Below are 21,362 nucleotides of genomic sequence, written 5' to 3' on the forward strand. Positions count from 1 at the left end.
TAACTTTCATTTATTGGAGAGCAAAGCAGGGAATATAAAGAAGTACTACAGGATTTTACTTCTATTGCAGACCAAGCCTGTGTATGTGCATTTATTTGTGTCCAGGTTTTTATGGCTTGTATGTTTGCTGCCCAGTAATAAAACTGAAAATTAGGTAAAGCCATGCCACCTTCTGCCTGAGGTCTTTGTAGGGTCGCTCTTCGGATACGTGGGTGTTTTGAGTTCCAAATGAATGAGGTTATTATTGAATCTAACTGTTTAAAAAACGATTTATTGATATATATTGAAATGTTTTGAAATAAAAAGAGAAGTTTAGGAAGGATATTCATCTTAACAATGTTAATTCTTCCGGCTAGAGTGAGATGAAGGGTTGACCATCTATGCAAGTCTTGCTTAATTTTTTCCATACAGACGCCAAAATTTTGTTGATAAAGAGCTTTATGTTTACTTGTGATATTTACCCCTAGGTATTTAAACTGATCTGCTATGGTAAAAGGTAGGGTGTCTAATTTAATATTATATGCTTGTGAGTTCACTGGAAAGAGTATACTTTTATTCAGATTAATTCTAAGACCAGATATCTTTTGAAATTCTGTTAGTGCTGTTAAAACAGCAGGGACAGTGTTTTCTGGGTCCGATATATATAAGACCATATCATCTGCATATAGAGAAATTTTCTGTTCCAGTCCTTCTCTGACAATCCCCTTTATCTGATGAGAATTTCGGCAGTGAACCGCCAGTGGTTCAATAGCGATTGCAAACAACAGTGGCGACAAGGGACATCCTTGTCTGGTACCACGTTCTAGTTTAAAGTAGTCTGAGCAAATTTTATTAATACAAACTGAAGCTTCTGGACTGGTATACAGTAGTTTAATCCAAGCACAAATATTCGGGCCAAACCCAAATTTCTCCAATGCAGTGAAAAGGTAATTCCATTCGATCATGTCAAATGCCTTTTCTGCGTCTAATGATAGTAATATCTCTGGGGTGTTTGATTTTGCTGGTGAATATATAACATTAAACAAGCGTCGGAGATTTGAAGATAGATGTCGGCCTTTAATAAATCCAGTTTGATCTTGTGATATTACCGAGGGCAGCACTTTCTCCATCCTTCTAGCTAGGATTTTTGAGAGTATCTTAACATCATTATTCAGGAGTGAAATTGGTCTATATGATGCACATTGTAACAAGTCCTTATTTTGTTTAGGAAAGACGGTGATTAATGCTTGTCGAAATGTTTGAGGTAGTATTTGGTGGTCTTTAGCTTCTGTAAATGTTACCAATAAGAGTGGAGCTAGCTGAGTGGAGAATTTCTTATAAAACTCTACGGGGTAACCATCAGGGCCTGATGATTTCCCGCTTTGTAGTGACTTTATAGCGTCTAGTAATTCTGTTAGCGTTAGAGGTTTATCCAGTTCCTCAGCACTTAAAGCATCTATTTGTGGTATTTGTGAATTATCCAGAAATGCATTAGATTGCGTGTTGTCTTCTTTGGGCTCAGTGGAATATAAAGACTTATAGTAATCTCTAAATGTGTGCATTATTTTATTATGGTCGATGATTTCTTCTCCATTCTTGTTGGTGATTACTGGTATTGCATTGTGAACTTCTTGTTTATGAATTTGTTGAGCTAAAAGCTTATTAGCTTTTTCTCCGTGTTCATAGTAATGCTGTCTAGACTTATAAATAAGTTGTTCAGTTTCTTTAGTTGTTAAGATGTTAAGTTCTGTATGCAAGGGCCTGCCTTTTCCTGTGGTGAGCTTCACTTGGACGCCTGGCTTGTTCTTCATCTATTCTAGTAATTTCATTTCTTAGCTCTGACACTTTCTTGGTTTCTAATTTATTTCTATGGGAAAGATATGAAATAATCTGGCCTCTTAAGAAGGCCTTTAGAGTTTCCCAGAGTGTTCCTGCAGAAACCTCTGTAGACATGTTTGTCTCTAGGAAGAAGCTGATTTGTTTGGATATAAATTCTGTGCAGTTCTCGTCTGCCAATAAAAGAGGGTTAAGACGCCATCTGCGAGGTGAGTACGAGGGGCTTATTGATTTTAGCTCCAAGACTAGAGGGGCATGGTCAGAGATAACAATTGTGTCATATTTGCATGATTTAATTGTAGGCAGGAAATTATTATCTATAAAAAAATAATCAATTCTTGAGTAGCTATAATGCACTGGTGAGTAGAACGAATATGTTCTTGAGTTTGGGTTAAGAAACCTCCAGGGGTCTGATAAGTTGTGATCATTTAAAAACTGTGTAATTATCTTTGCAGTATTAGATGTCGTCCCCCCTGTCACAGGAGTCCTATCTAAGAGTGGATTTAAAACACAATTAAAGTCCCCAGCCATTATAATTTTATGAGTGTTCACACTGGGAATGGATGCAAATAGATTTTGCATGAATTCCTTATCATCAACATTGGGTGCATAAACATTTATCAAAATCATTTTACTGTTATATAAGTTGCCCATGACCATCACATATCTCCCTTCAGGGTCCGATACTACATCTGATGCTACAAAAGGGACTGTTCTATGTATGAGAATTCCCACCCCTCTAGTTTTCTTTATAAAGCTAGAATGGAACATTTGGCCAGTCCAGTCTTTTTGTAATCTGAACTGATCCTTGGTTAGTAAGTGGGTCTCCTGTAAAAATACTATTTTAGCGTTTAAGCCTGTTAGGTGAGAGCATACTTTCTTTCTCTTTAATTCGTGATTCAGGCCTTTAACATTCCAGCTCACAAAGTTAACTGTCCCATCATGGAGACATTGATTCTGAGTTTTTAATGTCATTTTATAGTTTTAATTGGTAATATGGCAGTTTTAATCTTAGTTTCAAGATTCCCCATGAGTTGTTGCATTTTAGCCTGTTGCTGCATTGATATTTATAATTATAAGGATTATAAGAATAGATTAGATATAACCTGCTCTCCTTCTCTCCCCCCCTTTATCCCCCCACCCCCCCATTTTGCCTCCCCACATGAGGCTAGACCCCACTTTCGCGATGTTCCAGTCCTCTGACATACGAAGAGACAGAGCACGACCAAAACAAAACAAACCCCACCCTGCAGCGGCGTTACAGAATTAAAACAGAGATATCTTTTACAGTTAAATCCTTAATACTATCTGCCGAAAATGTTCTCATTAACAATATTTAAGCTTGAAATAATCTTCAGCGCTTTTAAGTTAAGATATTAAGATTAAAAAAAAAAAAAAAAAAAAAAAAAAAAAACAACCCTGGGAATGATTTTAAAAACTAGTCTAGGATAAACCTGGTAATTCCTACTGTAATAGTATAATGGTAATTATATAAATAGTAGAACAAGCAATAAACCAAGGGTATGAAGTTAAACAGTCTACTTTAAGGTATAGTAAAATAAAAAATAAAAAAAATAATTAAATAAATAATAATAAAAATAAAAAATAATAAATAAAACGAATCCTACTTTAATCACTTCCACATTTTCACACTCACGTCTATAACTCTATAACTCTAATTAAAACATAAACATATAACATATAAAGTCCAGATAAAAAAAAAATTAAAAAAAAAGAAAATAAGGGATGTATAATTATAATACCAGTCTCTTTAAACATGGATCCAGCGATCAGATCATCGGTCCTTCCCGTGCCTTGATAGAATACGGCTCTTTAATTTTAATTAACTTTCAAAAAAAGTGTCGGAAACAGCTTCTTTAATTCTTTTTCAGCTTCTTCTTTGCTGAAGAAAATATAATGTCCGTCTTGAACTTCCACTTTCAGTTTGGCAGGATACAAGAGGCTGTATTTGATATCGGCTTCCCGTAGCATCCTTTTAATGTCGTTGTAGGATCTGCGTTTTGCAGCTGTTGATGGTGAGAAGTCGGGAAAAATACGAATAAGATTATTTTCGAATATAATCTCTTGCTTGTGTCTGAGAAGTGCCATCACATCAAGCTTACATCTTAGTCGTTCGAAGCGGACAATAAAAGACCTAGATTTAAAGGCGCTTGGTATCTTTGTGCGATAAGCCGTGGCTATCTCATTGTCGAGTTTAAAGTCATCTCCAATTATTTTAGACAGTAATTCTACTGCAAATTTCACTACTTTAGATGAACAATGTATTAAAACTATAAAAACAGACTATAGATTAAACAAAAAATACATGGAGAGCGGCACTAATAAAAATAACTTAGTTCCTGTTCCAAATATCAATAATGCACATAGTATTCATCTCTGCCCCTCCGAAACATTAAATATGGCACTATTAAATGTTAGAGCTTTAACTAACAAGATGTTTTTTATCAACGATCTTATTAGTGATAGAAAAATAGATTTTATTGCACTAAGTGAAATGTGGCTTAGCTCAGATGGCACAGCTTTTTAATCGAATCTGCGCCTCCGGATTACAGTTTTACTCGTGCGGATCGCCAAAGAAAGAGAAGTGGCGGCTTGGCAAACATTTACTCAAGCCGGTTAAAATGTAAAGATGTCAGTTTTGGTAAATTCAACTCCTTTAAGTATCTCGCCGTTGTTACCCATGGAGATTCTCACGTTCTAGTATTATCCGTGTATAGACCTCCTAAATTCAATGCTTTGAGGAATTCTCTGACTTAATGTCAATTTTAATTACGAACTATGACACACTCTTAATAGTCGGCGACTTTAATTTTCATATAGATAATCATCCATCCATCCATCCATTTTCCAACCCGCTGAATCCGAACACAGGGTCACGGGGGTCTGCTGGAGCCAATCCCAGCCAACACAGGGCACAAGGCAGGGAACCAATCCTAGGCAGGATGCCAACCCACCGCAGGACACACACAAACACACCCACACACCAAGCACACACTAGGGCCAATTGAGAATCGCCAATCCACCTAACCTGCATGTCTTTGGACTGTGGGAGGAAACCGGAGCGCCCGGAGGAAACCCACGCAGACACGGGGAGAACATGCAAACTCCACGCAGGGAGGACCCGGGAATCGAACCCAGGTCCCCAGGCGTCCCAACTGCGAGGCAGCAGCGCTACCCACTGCGCCACCGTGCCGCCCCTATAGATAATCAGTGTGACCAAAAAGTAAAAGAATTTATGAACCTCCTGGACTCTTTTGATTTGAGACAGCTCGTTAATCAGCCTACACAAAAAGCAGGTCATACGTTAGACTTAGTAATTACTAAAGGACTAAAAGTTGATATAAAGCAGGTCATTGATACGGGTCTATCAGACCATTTTCTTCTACTTTTTAATATAGAAATAATGATAGAAAACACTCATAAGAAGCATATTGTTAAAAACCGCTTCTTTGACTCATCAGCAGCTTTAAAACTTTCAAACATTCTAACCAATCAGTCCGTTTATAGTGCCAACTATAATAGCAAGGATAATGTAAATAATAAGGTGGAAAGATTTAATACTAAAGTGAGAGCTTCTGTTGACATAGTTGTACCTGAAAAGACAGTTAAAAAATCTTCTAGCATTGTTATACCATAGAAGACCCAAAGAGTGTCTGATTTAAAGAGAACATGCCGTAGAGCTGAGCGTAAATGGAGGAAGACTAAACTAACTATCCACTATGAAATATTAAAAGTTAAAATAACAGAATACAATAACACAGTCCATCTTGAGAGGTGCTGCTATTTCTCTAAGATTATAAATAACAATGCTAGTACTTCCAGAGTCTTATTTTCGACAATTGATCGTCTGTTAAACCCAGGTAACTCAAAGGAATGCCTCCTAAGTACTTCCAGTGAACCCTGTGAGGCTATTGCTGTATTTTTCAATCAAAAATTTAATGATATTAGAAGTAACATAGTATATCTCCCCAACACTAAGGATCCTCCTGTACCCCATAATAAACAAATTAAACTCTTTCACTAGGATAGATTTACCTGATTTACATAAAATAATTTCTCAGCTGAAACCCTCCACCTGTGCCCTTGACCCAATACCAACAAATTTTTTCAAAGAAGTATCGGGTGTGCTTAGTGATAATGTTCTTGACATAGTAAATTCATCATCAGATACGGGGGTCTTCCCAGACTGTCTTAAGACTGCTGTGGTTAAACCCCTACTTAAGAAAAATAATCTTGACCCCTCTGCTCTTGGAAATTTTAGACCCATCTCTAACCTGCCTTTCTTAAGTAAAATTCTAGAGAAGGCAGTCATTATGCAGTTAAATGAGCACCTCAATAAACCTGCTATTCTTGATAAATTTCAGTCAGGTTTTAGAACAAATCACAGCACAGAAACTGCACTCATTAAAGTAGTAAATGACTTGCGGATAAATGCAGACAGAGGCCATTTATCTGTTCTCATCCTCTTAGATCTGAGTGCCGCATTTGACACCATCGATCATAATATTCTTAGAAATCGCCTTAGTCAATGGGTGGGCCTCTCTGGCAGTGTCTTAAATTGGTTTGAATCCTACCTGGCAGGGAGAAAATTCTTTGTTAGTTGTTGTAATTATAACTCAAAGACACATGATATTCTATATGGTGTTCCACAAGGCTCTATCCTGGGTCTGCTGCTCTTCTCAATCTACATGCTTCCGTTAGGTCAGATTATCTCAGGGCACAACGTGAGCTACCACAGCTATGCTGATGACACACAGCTGTATTTATCAATAGCACCTGATGACCCTGATTCTCTTGATTCACTAACACAATGTCTGACTTGTATTTCAGAATGGATGAATAGTAACTTTCTCAAGCTAAATAAAAAGAAAACTGAAATCTTAGTGATTGGCAATAATGGATACAATGAGGCTATTAGAAATAAACTGGATACATTAGGATTAAAAGTCAAGACGGAGGTAAAAAGCTTAGGGGTAACTGTTGACTGTAATCTGAATTTTAAATCACATATTAATCAGATCACTAGGACAGCATTTTTTCACTTAAGAAACATAGCAAAAGTTAGACCTCTTATATCATTGAAAGATGCTGAGAAATTAGTTCACTCGTTTGTTTTCAGTCGACTAGATTACTGTAACGCACTCCTCTCAGGACTACCCAAAAAAGACATAAATTGTTTGCAACTAGTGCAGAATGCAGCTGCTAGAATCCTAACCAGGAAAAGAAAATCCGAGCACATCTCTCCAGTTTTGATGTCACTACACTGGTTACCTGTGTCATTCAGAATTGACTTTAAAATTCTGCTTATGGTTTATAAAGCCTTAAATAATCTTGCCCCATCTTATATATCGGAATGTCTGACATCTTATATTCCAAATCGTAACCTCAGATCCTCAACTGAGTGTCTCCTTAGAATTCCAAGAGCAAGACTTAAAAGAAGTGGTGATGTGGCCTTCTGCTGTTATGCACCTAAAATCTGGAATAGCCTGCAAATAGGAATTCGCCAGGCTAATACAGTGGAGCACTTTAAAAAACTGCTGAAAACACATTACTTTAACATGGCCTTCTCATAACTTCACTGTAATTTAAATCCTGATACTCTGTATATCCAATTCATTATAATAACTATTCATGGTGGCTCTAAAATCTGTACTAACCCCTACTCTCTCTTCTGTTTCATTTTCCGGTGTCCTTTTGGTGGTGTCGCATCTACTAAAAGGACCGTGATGTTCCAACAGTAATGGATTAAAAGCCAGTCTGCATGACCATCATCATCAAGTCCTTCCGTGAGAACTCTAAATACAAAGAGGACTATTTCATTTATGTTAGGTAGAATGTTCAGAGGGGACTGGGCGGTCTCATGGCCTGGAACCCCTGCAGATTTTATTTTTTTCTCCAGCCGTCTGGAGTTATTTTTGTTTTTTCTGTCCCCCCTGGCCATCAGACCTTACTCTTTTTCTATGTTAACTAATGTTGTCTTATTTTAATTTCTTATTTTGTCTTTTATTTTTATTTTATTTTCTTCATTATGTAAAGCACTTTGAGCTACTTTTTTGTATGAAAATGTGCTATATAAATAAATGTTGTTGTTGTTGTTGATGACTGCTATTTTGGGAAAGTCAGGTGTATAGGTACATGGTGGTAGCCACAGACAAGGTCCACCTTTGAAAAACTTATTTTCCTGGATAGCCATGCTGACCATGACTTCACATGCTGTGAATTTCCCCTTGGGATTAATAAAGTATCTATCTATCTATCTATCTATCTATCTATCTATCTATCTATCTATCTATCTATCTATCTATCTATCTATCTATCTATCTATCTATCTATCTATCTATCTATCTATCTATCTATCTATCTATCTATCTCTCTCTCTCTCTCTCTCTCTCTCTCTCTCTCTCTCTCTCTCTCTACAAATCCTGTATGTGTGGAACTGGGTAGTGGTCCGGGACTGTGCAATTATTCAAGTGACAGTAACCACCAGAAGATCCGGAAACCTCAGCCTACTTCAGGCACCATATGAAGGGGTGACAGCCAAGGTCTGTTTGATTGGCACACATTTCCCAGATGTTACATGTCAGAAAACTCAGGCTTCCCAATAGTTAGCTTGTCAGGGGCAAGCCGACAAGTGTGTGCATGTACTGGTGGACCAGTAGTGGAGATGTAATATGCAACACTATGCTTGGTTTCCATTGTGGGAAAAGTGGGTTTGTACAGCTGTGGGAAATTGTTGAATAGGCGGGCAAACTCACAAGTCATAGCCATAGTCCATTGCATCCACGAGCTTACGGTTCTTAACATCAACTAACAATCTTTTTGCACTCAGGAATTCCCACACCCAGCAGCAGCTTGGCCATCTTGGCCAAAACCAAAGAACAAATAAAATGTCTTCCACTGAAACATAAGTTAGAATGCCGTGTTCGATAGGTGGGGAGTTTAGTGCCATTAGCATCCTGCATGTTGACATCCTGTGTGTTGGACAACCAATGTACAAAGAAGAGCTTGACAGCATTTCTGATACGCTGGAAAGACAAACTATGAAATTGGGTACTAAATGGCCAAAAGCAGAAAGCCTGATGTCTTGGTGTATGAGGCAATGGAAACCTTGATTAAAAATAATTAAATAAATGCTACAAGTGAAAAAAGGCAGAGAGAGAAAGTGAGGTTTAAAAATTAGTTAATGAGGAAGGAAAAGTAATGTTAAAGAACATAAAATGAATACAGAATATACTAAAAGAAAAATGAGATGATAGAAAAATATGGGTGTATGTATCTATTGTTTATGTAAATGAGTATATAAGTATGTTGTGAACTGCAGGGGGTGATCTGGCTCCACAAACCCGACACAGACAGACACAGACACAAGTTCAACAACAAGCACACAGATTTATTTGTGAGAAATTCTTCCCAAAGAGTTTCCTACCACCAAAATACAGTCCAACAAGCACAATAATAAAGCACAAAACTTTGCCTTCTCTCTCTCTCTTCTCCTCTCTCTTTCTGTTTTCCACCACTCTTCCTCTAGCAAGCATCGTCCACTCCCTCCTGACTCTGGTTCTCGGAATGAAGTGAGATAGCTCCTTTTATGCTGCACGTGGAAGCACTTCTGGTGGTCTGTTAACATGGTCCGGAAGCACTTCCGGGTGAGGCGGAAGCCTGATGAAATGCAGCACCCTCTGGCAGCACCCATGAAGCACTGTGGGAATCTGTGGTGCTGTAGTAACCCAAGGGGGCTGCCACCTAGTGATCAAATGGAGATAATGCCCTGAGCATGCTTTCTCCCCAGGTGCTTCCATTAAGAAGATGTCCTGGCTGGGCAAGGGTACTTGCCATCCACCACAATGTATAAATATTTGTACATCTTTATGTATATATTCCTGGGAAAGAATACAGTTAGATGGGGCAAAAAGAAATGTGTAACTTTTGTTTTTAATAGAGTAGTAGTAATAGTAGAGTAAGCTACTAACTTGACGATTTTGTCTTAGCCCCTCCTGTTCCGTGTGTAGACTTTGAAGACTTACAAACTTTGAGCAAGTGGTGTTTGAATGAACAGAAAGTGTTTGAAAATACTAATTATATCATTTGGTTGTTTTGATAAGTATAAAATGCAAAGGAAACAATTTTTCTAAAACACAAAAATGATAATTATTGCGAAATGTGTGAGTGTGTGTTATATTGAGTACTCATGATGAGTATGATGTGACTGTGTATTCTTATGTCTGTTTATGCATGTCATATATTAAGTGTGCTTACAAAGAATGGTTAGTTGGCTCATTTGGGATAAAAGTATTTGGAAACATTATAAAAACACTAATAAAGTAGTAAAATTTACAATTAGAAGAAGAAGAAAATTAACTTGCTAGACTGCTTTGATATATTTTATTGCAGCACTCCTTTTAACTAGAGTCAGGTCCATAAGTATTTGTATTTGTGGCTCTGTACATGACCACAGTGGATTTGAAATTATGCAATTCTTATGTGATTGAAGTATAGACTTTCAACTTTAATTTAAGGGGTTTATCAAAAACTAGCAAAATACCCGCGCTTCGCAGCGGCGAAGTACTGCTTTAAAATTTTAAATAATAAACTGAGGGAAATTATACCAATAATTATTTGTTAAGGATCTCTTTGTATACCATGTTGTCAGTTCGCCCCTCCGGTTGTAATATGACCAAGTTGTGCGCTGAGCTTACTCTTGAGCATGCAACGTATAGTTGGCCATGTGAAAAGCAAATCAAGAACAGCAAGACCGCGCCAGCTGCGGAGCTCAGCTTGGAGCGAAATGAAGTGAATGAAATGAGGTGAATGTGAGGGGAGATGATCACGTGACTCCAACACCCGCCTTAACTCTCCATCCCTCCACAAACACACAAACACAGTGTCTCGGATCCCAACTCTCGTTTATATATATAGATAAATAGCAAAATACCCGCGGTTCGCAGCGGAGAAGTAGTGTGTTAAAGAGGTTATGAAAAAGTAAAGGAAACATTTTAAAAATAACGTAACATGATTGTCAATGTAATTGTGTTGTCATTGTTATGAGTGTTGCTGTCATATATATATATACATATACACACATATATATATATATATATATATATATATATATATATACATACATATACACACATACATGCAGTTTCAATAACATAGAAATCAATATAAACAACATTAACATCATTATCATATGAGAATATGAAGTAATATATAAGAAGCACATTTCATATAAATATAAATTATTAAACAGTAAAATCTTCTTCTGTAATTTGCTACCGTGGCTATTCGTTTATCTGTCCAGGATTTTAAATCACCTGTAGCTCGCAAACCGTTTCACCTATTGACTTGAAATCTGGTACACATACGTCACGTCTACTATCCGCTTTATGGGTGATGATTGTATTACTCTTTTTATCCATCCATTTTCCAACCCGCTGAATCCGAACACAGGGTCACGGGGGTCTGCTGGAGCCAATCCCAGCCAACACAGGGCACAAGGCAGGAAACAATCCTGGGTTTTTATCTTTATTTTATTTTATTGTAGAATCAACTCCTATCTGCGCACACCAGGGCGGCCGTGGGCGGATGCGTATGGTGTATTCACTCCACGTTATCGTGCATTGCGCTGTCACTGGTATTTTGATAAAAGAATTTGAACAACATATAAGAAGCGTATAAATTATTAAACAGTAAAACATTAACATTTAAGAAGTAAAGTTACATTAAGTACTACTGCAGTGCCTTCGGGTATACCTCATTTTTTGTTTGCTCATTACATGCTTAAATGTATACATTTTTTGGTGCACCTACCCGAGAACACGCGACATATAACCGAGCGTGGGAGAAGCATGGATTTGAAACACGCGTTGAGTTCATCTGCTGGTCTCCCTCGTGAAATAACTGGTAATGTTTGACTAAAATCTACAGCGAGTAAAACGACATTACCTCCTATTTTTTTTTTTACGATCTCTGAGATCTTGCTTTTTTCGGTTCAAGGCTTCATAAGCTCTTTTATGTTGTATGGTGTACTTATCCCAAACCATCATCTTTGAATGTTGCAAGACTTTCACCTTGTATGTAGATCGGGGTAATTACATTCATTGCATTCCTAGTCTGAATCACAATCTGATTGTATGGGTGGTTACCTGGCACTGTAGGGTTGCCACCCGTCCTTTAAAATACGGAATCGTCCCGTATTTGAGAATGAAATTGCGCGTCCCGTTTTGAATCAATACGGGACGGGATTTGTCCCGTATTTTTTTTATCATTTTTTGTAAAGCAGCGTCTCATGCAAATCATCCCACACGCATTTTATGAAGATGCCTCCTTTCCTACTTTTGATTGGGTAATACTTGATGTCATCGTTAGTTTGATTGGTCTTTTTAACTGTCCAGTGAGGAGGGCGGGTCTTTTAAGTAGAGTCTGCAAACTGTTGGCACTGGGATGTGGCACCCGCTGTAGTATGCGTCCCTTATTTTTTTGTATTAAAAGTGGTAACCCTACGTGGCAGGTAACAGTTATGTCTGGTCATGAAGTCATCTAAAATCCACCACGTGCCCTCTTTTAAGTGTGAGAAGCAGATATATATAGCCAAATTCTCGTGCTTCGTTGCGGCGAAGTACTGCTTTTAATTTTTTAAGAAGAAAATAAAACCTTTTTAAACGGATCGAAAATATACCAATAACAATTTGTTAAGGATCTGTTTTTTTGTGAACCTCGCTTTTCACAGCTGTCCCGCTACGGCGTGTGTTTCGTTTATTTGACAGTATGTAGATCGTGGTAATTAAATTCATGGCATTCGTTTTCTGAATCACAATCTGACTGTATGGATGGTTACCTGCCAGGTTACGCTTGTGGTTGGTCAGGAAGTCGCCTTACATCCGCCACGTGCCCTCTTTCTGTTCCCAGAAGCTGATCATAGAATGGTTTTAATAGTTTACTTTCAAATAATGCAAAGAGTATGCGACACGTGTTTCTCCTTAATTCTGGGCTCATCAGGCATACACACTCACTGCATCCCCTCTCGAGAATCGAATATCGTCAGCGCCAGAGTTGAAGCCCCTAACGTTGCGGTCAGCAAGTGGGCTAACATCCGTCATGTGCCGTCTTTCAGTTGCGAGAAGCAGATCATAGAATGGTTGAAACTGTTGCCCCTAACGTTGCGCTACGGCGTGTGGTTCGTTTATACCTCGTGTCTTCTCATTAAACTTTTATCTCGCGAATATGTTATTGCAATCCGCAGCGGGAGCGTTTCTATAAACTTAATTTAAACTTACGTTTTACACCGTGCTTTGTTTCCCTTATGAACATGCTTGTATGCTTCACTCGCTCCCTTCTCAATTGTTTAATGAATTTTTTGTTCTTCGCTGTTTGTGGCTCCTCCTTCATTTGTCCCTACTGCATTCACAGTCTTTTCACGTTGTTGCAATCCACAGCGGGAGCGTTTCTATAAACTTAATTTAAACTTACGTTTTACACCGTGCTTTGTTTCCCTTATGAACATGCTTGTATGCTTCACTCGCTCCCTTCTCAATTGTTTAATGAATTTTTTGTTCTTCGCTGTTTGCGGCTCCTCCTTCATTTGTCCCTACTGCGTTCACAGTCTTTTCACGTGATTACGTGGGAGGTGTGATGACGTAACACTCAACTCCTCCTCCCACGGCCATCGAGCTGCCGTCCATTACAGTATATTGTGAAAAAAGAGGTTCCAGTTATGACCATTACGCGTTGAATTTCGAAATGAAACCTGCCTAACTTTTGTAAGTAAGCTGTAAGGAATGAGCCTGCCAAATTTCAGCCTTCCACCTACACGGGAAGTTGGAGAATTAGTGATGAGTGAGTCAGTCAGTCAGTCAGTGAGTGAGTGAATCAGTCAATGAGGGCTTTGCCTTTTATTATTATAGATATTGTATGAGACATTTAGTTATAGCAGCCATTTTTCTGCATAGCCCTCTCAATTCCAGGGCCTCAAAAGTATTTGAACAATTGACTGACAAGATGTTCCAAAGCTAAGTGGGAGCAGTTCCCTTATTAGTTCATTAATTATTAAGCAGGTAAAAGATCTGGAATTGATTCCAAGTGTAAAATATGCATTTGGAAGCTGTCACTGTGAACTCTCAATATGAGGTCCAAAGTAAAAACAGTGCGTTATTAGGCTGAGAAAACAAAACAAACCCTTTAGAACAATAGTAGAAACACCAGGAGTGGTCAAGTCAACCATTTGGTACATTTTTAAAAAGAAGGAACATACAGTACTGGTGAACTCAGCAACACCAGAAAGTCTAGAAAACCACTCTGCATTGTGATTGCTGAATTCTGCCCTTGGTGAGGAAGAACCCCTTGGACAACATTTAGCCAAATTCTACAATAAAGAGCAGACTTAATGAAAGTAAAGACAGAGGGTTTACCACAAGGTGCTGATAATCCTCAAGCATAGATTAGACTCTGCCAAAAAACATTTTTTAAAACCTTGTCAAGTTCTGGAACAATTTTCTTTAGACAAGGGAAATTAAGATCAATATATACGAGAATGTTGGAAAGAGGGCGGCACGGTGGCGCAGTGGGTAGCGCTGCTGCCTCGCAGTTGGGAGATCTGGGGACCTGGGTTCGCTTCCCGGGTCCTCCCTGCGTGGAGTTTGCATGTTCTCCCCGTGTCTGCGTGGGTTTCCTCCGAGCGCTCCGGTTTCCTCCCACAGTCCAAAGACATGCTGGTTAGGTGGATTGGCGATTCTAAATTGGCCCTAGTGTGTGCTTGGTGTGTGGGTGTGTTTGTGTGTGTCCTGCGGTGGGTTGGCACCCTGCCTGGGATTGGTTCCTGCCTTGTGCCCTGTGTTGGCTGGGATTGGCTCCAGCAGACCCCCCGTGACCCTGTGTTCGGATTCAGCGGGTTGGAAAATGGATGGATGGATGGATGTTGGAAAGAGAAGAACATGGAAAAGAGAAGAAATGGCTCGTGATCCAATGAATACCACATCATCTGTGAAACATGGTATAGGCAGTTTTATGGCATGATCATGCATGGCTGCAAATAGAAGTCAGTCACTAGTGTTTATTGATGATATGACATATACAGGGCTATACTATCTGCTCAGATTCAGCCAAATGCTGCAAAACAGATCGGACAATGCTTCACAGTACAAATGGACAATGAGCCAAAACACACTGTGAAACCAAACCAAGTGCTTTTCAAGGCAAAGAACAGGAATATACTTCAATTGCCAAGTCAATCAACTGATCTCAATCCAATTGGACAGGCATTTCAGTTGTTGAAGACAAAACTGATGGCAGACAGTCCCATGAACAAGCAGCAAATGAAGTAAGCTGCAGTAAAGACATGGCAAAGCATCAGTAGGGTGGAAACCCAGCACTTGAAGATGGCCCTGAGTTCCAGATGTCAGGCAGTGATTGACTGTAAAGGGTTTTCAACCAAATTTTGATTATGATCATTATGATTAGGTTATTTGTCCACATACTTTTGAGCCCCTGAAAATAGGGGGACCATGTATAAAAATGTTTGTCTTTTCTAAACAGCTCATACAGTATTTTTGTTAAAGCCCTTGAATTAAAGATGAAAGTCTATACTTCAATTGTATCTTGATTTCTTTGTTTCAGATCCATTGTGGTGATGTACAGAGCCAAAATTATGAAAATAATGTCACTGCCATTGGTTTCTTTTTCTCCATCCTTCCTTTGTATCATGGACTATGTGTGCATTTTTTAATGTGAAACAAAATACCCTCTATGTACTAAAGAACATTTCCTAATAAGTTACTATCAAAAACCACAAATGGTGTTTGGTGAGACTGACTTATAATAGGATGTTAATTTTGCATAAACTACATAAACTACACAGGGTTGTGTGCTCAGCACAGCACTCTTCACGTTATTTACGCATGATTGCTCTGCCATTCATGCCACAAATATGGTTGTGGATTATACGACCATGGTGGCTCTCATATCAGACAATGATGAGACTCACTACAGAGAGGAGATACAACACCTAGCACTATGGTGCTCAGCAAACAACCTCATCTTGAACACCAGCAAGACCAAAGAGGACATTGTGGACTATAGGACGTTTAGAAGAACAGAACATGTTCCTGTATTCATACATGAGGAGGCTGTAATGTGTGTGGACAATATCAAGTTCTTGGGTATCCACATCACATCGGATCTGACCTGGTCTTTGAACACATCTCACCTGGTAAAGAAGGCCCAACAAAGACTCTTCTTCCTCAGGAAGATGAGACGTGTTGGATTCTCCTCTCGGCTGCTCACAAACTTCTACAGATGTGCTATAGAAAACATTCTCTGTCACAGTATGACAATGTGGTACGGCAGCTGCACAGCACAGGACAGGAAGGACTTGGCATGGGTGGTGAGAACAGCACTGGGAATCGTAGGAAGTCCTCTCCTAGACCTGGACTCTGTATATGCTGGAAGAGTGCAGAAGAGAGCCAAATGTATAGCTGTGGATCTCACCCATCTGGGAAATGGACTGTTTGTACCACTGCCTTTGGGAAAGTGGTACAGAAACATAAAAACACGTACCAGCAGACTGAAAGACAGCTTTTTCCCCAGAGCTGTGAAGTCCATCTGCCCCTGCTGATACACACACATACATCTACGCCTGACCTGCCCCCAGTAGACATGCACACGCACTTTCCCTCGTAATCAAACACACACACACTCGTATTCCTCCCCTGCAGACCCACGCACACAGATCACTGGTCTCTGCAGGTGTACTACCTCAGGAAAAGTCAGGACTTGATAATGTTTTATTGCTGCTGTCTTTTAAACTTAGTATGTTTATTTTATTATTTATAGTGTATTGTGTATTTAAGTATTCTGCCTTGAAGCCGTATGCTACCAACAAAAAAAAAAACAAACTTCGTTATGTGTATGCATAATGACAAGAAAAAATTCTATCTATGAGGAATACAAAGTTTTATTTTTATTTGCCAACACTTCATAAACTGTTAAAACTGCTAAGCAAAAAAAAATGGGGATGTATTGCATGAATGTATTTCTTAAATAATTTAAGGGACTTTGTAATGGAAAAAAAGTTTTTTGTTATCTTCAGACATACTGAAATCTCTATTGTAACGGCCGACCCCTTTACCCAGACCGGCTACTACACAACCAAGACTATTGACTTGGCTAACCTGAGGATTCCCCAGATAATAACAAGCCATACTCCTTACAAATAGTCCTTTTTACCCCAGCAATGAAATAACAGGCAATGCAAATCAGAGATGTAAAATCAAGTGCAGATATATTGAGAATGAAACGAATATATATACAAGGACAGACAAATACTCAATATTATATAATTGTACACAATCCCCCACTATCCCAAAGACATCAGTGAAAAATCCTATATATACATATCCTATTTGCTCCAAGCACACAAATATGCAGTAATGCAGTAATAAAAAAAAAAACTACAAAGCCCTCTCTTGCCCCTAAACAATAACACAAACACAGATCAAAACAAACGGCAATTGGATTGGATGTGGTACAGTATATGAGTCCAGAGTTATTAAAGTCCTGAATTAAACGAATACTGGCTGAAATGATATTTTGCTCCTTCCCAAAAAAAATACAAAACGATCTCACTGTGTGAGTCCTCAGCAATGGCTGAATGAAGTCTGAACCCCTGGGTTTCTCCGCACTGGCTGTCGTTATGATGTTCTAGATAATGAAAAAAGCAAACAGTAAAGTTGCACACTGATTGCAGGTGATGATTTGGAAGATGAAGATGAAAATGACTCCTTTCTCCTCTCCGCTTCTCCTTCTCCTCGATCTCCTTGCCTCCTCTTGTTTAAATAATAAATATCCCGGATGCAATGATTGTGGAAATAGGCAATTCCAGTCTTGGGGTCTCCCCGCATCGTCCTTCCCTGTTTGTTTTCCGGGGACAACATTTACTTACACATACACACGATAGTAAACGGGACAATGTGAACAAAACGCGACTCAGCACAAACACAAAAAATACCTACTACTATGTAGCCCCACTACACCCCCCCCCCCCCCCCCACCCAACCTTGGACAAGGGAGGGCCGAAGTACGGCTTGATATTGGCCACATGTATGATGTCTACCTTGGTGTGAGTGCTGATACCCCTCTGAATCTGGTAATTAACTGGACCTGTTTTGGAGATGATCTGAGCTGGACCTAACCATTTAGGTGCTAGCTTGGTGGAGAATCTCTTGTTGGCATCTGAGAGATGAGACAAAGTCACCCAGCTCAAATTGTGCCTCCTTTCGCCAGGCATTATATACAGTAACCTGGCATGTCTGCACGTCAACCCCACCAATCTCTGTTGGATTTGCCGCCTAAATTCTTCAAACTTAAATTATTGTAGAGTTTGGTTTCTGGACTAGGGGCTCTGGGAAGGAGTCGGTCAAGTGGGCCCTGTCTACCCAGTGCAACCAAAGCAGGCGTCTCACCTGTGACTTTGTGCACCGCAGTGTTCAGGGCAAACCGGAGCTCAGGGAGCCATTTATCCCAATCCTGATGGCATTCACCCACACAGGAGGAAATCATATTCTTCAGGGTCTGGTTCGCTCACTCTGTCATGTTGGCCTGGGGATGGTAGGCTGTCGTTAAGTTTTTCTTCACTCCCTAGGCTGTATAGAGTTCATTTAACACAGCGCTCGTGAACTGCGAACCCCGGTCTAGACAATGTTCTTAGGCACCCCCCAGCAGGTGAATATTTCATTCTTCAGGGTGGAGGATATCTTGTTGGCTCTTGCATCTGACAACACAAACAGCTCCACCCACTTTGAGAAATAATCATGGTTTCAATTGGTTAAAGTCAGAGAATCAACCTGGGAATGTGTGCTCTGACTACTCTTAATCTTCAAAGAGTAAATATGGTGGGAAAACATAAAAACAGTAATTGGTAGTTTGAATTAATAGATTGAAATTTACTTGTAAATTCTACAGAAACACATAACATGGCTTTCTGACTAACACCCTGCCTACTATTTTGCTTTCTTTTCTTTGATTTGACATCTGAAACTAAATCTTTTTGTGACAGCAGTTGAGTGAGTTACAAATAAACTAGACACTCACTAAATTTTTACATTAATGGGACTGGTTTCAGGCCTTCCCTGACAGACATCCGTTGGCTTCCTGCTTCCTCCTCCCTTGGTTAGCAAACTAGTATACATGAAGTTTTTTTTTAACATTGCTCTATATTGCATATTTGAAAAATTTATGGGATTTGACTATATTAACAAAAAATGTAATTAAAAAAACCATGTCAAATCAGTAGCACATGTAATGTGGGTAAAACAAAAGAAGGGGTTATCTGGTCCTTCACAACCCACAGGTCTTTTTCAGCAGCTGCAAATTGATTTTATACAAATGCTACCTAGAATGGTTTTCTGTTATGAACTGGTAATAGTGGACAAATTTTCTAGACTAATAAATGCATTGCCTCATAGGAGAAATTATGCAGCTGCAGAAGCAAAAACACTATTCAAAGAAATTATTCCCAGCTTTAGGATTCCAGTTCAAATTTTTTCAGATACAGGCACTACTTTTTTAATGAATTTATACAGTGTCATACTAAAGGATTAACAATTAACCTTTACTGTGCCTACTAACCACAGAGTGCAGGTCTGGAAGAACTCACCAATGGCATCATTTGAAACACATTGCTGAAACTCTGTGCAGAAGCGCAGCTTACGTGGCCTGAATCTCTACAATTTGGGGTACTGCAACAAAACTAAACTTTAGGCCTGATACCTCAACAAATACTAATGAAATGACAAATGTAATGAAAGTTGCACTTTTCCCTCTTCTATTGGATTAGTTCAAATACTTTTTGATTACATATTCTTATATTGTTTACTAATGAGAAAAAGTCTTAAGTCTTTTATACGCAGATGCCTTACCTTCAGCACAATGCTGAAAGCACAAGAGAGACCTAATTGAGTCCACACATCCTACTTCTGGGAAAAAGTTCCGTCCCCAGAAGAGTAAAATCAAGCCCTTCACCGTGTGCCAACTAAATCTCCATTTATTGCAATGGTTTTGAGTTCCAGTATTGAGTTGTCGCTGCCTCCCTGGAAGAGAGGGAAGAAAGAAGATGGACCTTGCTGAAATGATCCAGGCCGAGGCAGTAGCCACCCTATCCATGTATCAAGTAACCCTTGCGAGAAAGTCCCTAGGGCAGGGGTCTCCAACTCCAGTCCTGGGGCCTCATGTATAAACGGTGCGTACGCACAGAAATGTTTCCACGCTCAAATTGCGATGTATAAAACCTAAACTTGGCGTAAAGCCACGCACATTTCCACGGTAACTCATACCTTGGTGTACGCAATTTCTCCGCTCGGTTTTGCAGACTGGCGGCACCCAACGTCAAAGCAGTGCTACTGTTCCTGTGTGATCACCCTTTCTTTCTTAGCTCCACATTCCTGACACGGCTTTATAAATACACTGAAATTAACTGCATATTGTTTATTAGTGTAATGCATCTGATTGTAATTAACCTGTAGCAATATAATGGTCCAGGGAATAGCCATAGTATTCCAAATACCATAACTGCTTTAGCGTTGTTACGCTCACTGCATCTTGTTCTTCTTTTTGCTGCTCCCGTTAAGGGTTGCCACTGCGGATCATCTTTTTCCATATTACTCTCACTGCACCACTCGGAGTATTTATATCACTGTATCTGAGTGTGAATCACAGTAGCAGCTGATCGGAAAGAGAATTATCGGTATACAGTTTCAAGTACACACTACCTCAACCACGGCAAAAAGCGTCAAAGCCTTTCCTGTACGGACCTCGCGTTTCAGAAACAGTTTCATCCCAAGAACTGTAAACGCACTCAATCAGTCCATCAAGTGCTCCTTGTAGAACTGTTTGTACTTATAAGTACAATTACCGCACTGTAAACTTACACTACAGTTATAATACTGCACAACCTGCGCTACTTTATAAAGCGCGTATGATGACAATATCATTTTTAAGATGAAATGCAGCAAAATATGTTGCTTATAGTATACAGATAAAACTTTAACTTCATTTAAATAATCTGCATTGTTAATAATTAAACATGTGAGGACACGGTGCCGCAGCGTATAGCTGGTTCACGGATAGCTCCTGCCTTGCGCTGTATTCTTGCTGGTGCTGACGTGACACTGGAAGGATAGACGGATAGAATAATTAAACATGTACTACGAAGATATTTCAATGTTCCTTAAAAGTTTTGAAGAATCGGCGTTCTAAGCTTACAGATAGCTTAACATCTATTACAGAGCTGATTGTGTGGCGATTGGGTATTTGGAGAAAGAAAAGTACATTTGAAAGAGACAGTGCTTCTGTAATAAATTATTTCATTGAAGGTCTCACATGGCGCAGCAAGCCTCTTGCGTGAGATATGAACAATCACTGCGCCACCGTGTTCCCATGTTTAATAACATGCTTTCATTGGTATCATCATGAAAATGATATCACGTATACATCTCAGTATTTTAATTATTCAGAGAGCTGTAATATCTCAAATGTAA

The 21,362-nt window shown here is 39.2% G+C and overlaps 1 protein-coding gene across 1 annotated transcript in view; it reads right to left on the reverse strand.

The window, feature by feature from the left end:
* Positions 1 to 21,362, reverse strand: part of LOC114664065 (brain and acute leukemia cytoplasmic protein-like) — a 126,879-nt gene that overhangs the window by 24,753 nt on the left and 80,764 nt on the right. The window lies entirely within an intron of this gene.

The sequence above is a fragment of the Erpetoichthys calabaricus genome, chromosome 13 (genome assembly GCF_900747795.2).
Source record: "Erpetoichthys calabaricus chromosome 13, fErpCal1.3, whole genome shotgun sequence".
Taxonomy (NCBI): domain Eukaryota; kingdom Metazoa; phylum Chordata; class Cladistia; order Polypteriformes; family Polypteridae; genus Erpetoichthys; species Erpetoichthys calabaricus.